The sequence below is a fragment of the Phalacrocorax aristotelis genome, chromosome 3, assembly GCF_949628215.1.
Source record: "Phalacrocorax aristotelis chromosome 3, bGulAri2.1, whole genome shotgun sequence".
Classification (NCBI taxonomy): Eukaryota; Metazoa; Chordata; class Aves; order Suliformes; family Phalacrocoracidae; genus Phalacrocorax; species Phalacrocorax aristotelis.
The window spans coordinates 64,554,987-64,555,816 of NC_134278.1; positions in this window are offsets into that span (position 1 = coordinate 64,554,987).

Sequence of the window (830 nt, forward strand, 5' to 3'; positions counted from 1 at the left end):
GCAGCACTGCGCGGGGCAGAGGGGCTCTCGCGGGGGCCGTGGAGGCGGGCGGGAGGCGGCGCGATGCGGCTGGACCCCGTTTTGTTTTGCAGAGGAAGCTGAAGGCCGACGTGCTACACCTTTGGGTGTTCAGATGTCTGATTTTCCCATTCCTTTGCATTAAACAGTGTGTTTGAACGTGGGAAGAGGCTACGGAGTCTCCATCCCTGGAGATATTCAAAATCCAACTGGTCACGGAGCTGAGCGTCCTGCTTCACCCGACCCTGGTTGAACGCACCTCAGTGGCTCTGGGATTATGAGAAATAACAGGTGTTTGTCGGGAACAGAGCCCCCGCTGAGTGTATGTGGAGCTGCTCAGCGCAACTGACAGTGAGAGCAGAAGGAGGTGAGGGTGCCAGAGCAGCGGCACAGGCTGCCCAGGGAGGCTGTGGAGTCTCCTTCCCTGGAGACATTCAAAACCTGCCTGGATACGTTCCTGTGCCCCCTGCTCTGGGTGTGCCTGCTCAAGCAGGGGGTTGGACGAGATGATCTCCAGAGGTGCCTTCCATTCTGTGAACCTGAAAGGGAGCATCCTGTGCTCGTGGGGCGCTGCAGACGGACTACCTGGGGAGGCTTTAACAGTTGAAAGTGCCGTGACAGCGGCCCTTCTCCTTCCCTCAGATGGACCCCTGCCAGCTCCTTTCTTGCCAACTGACCTACCACTGTCCTCCCCGGTTTTTTGCTCCCTTCCATTTTACCCCCCCCGTCCTGGCACCCATTTGCCAGTTTTCAGTTTCTCAGCCCTTTCGTTGCCAGCCACCTCCCTGCAATTTCCCTCAGGCTTTTCTACA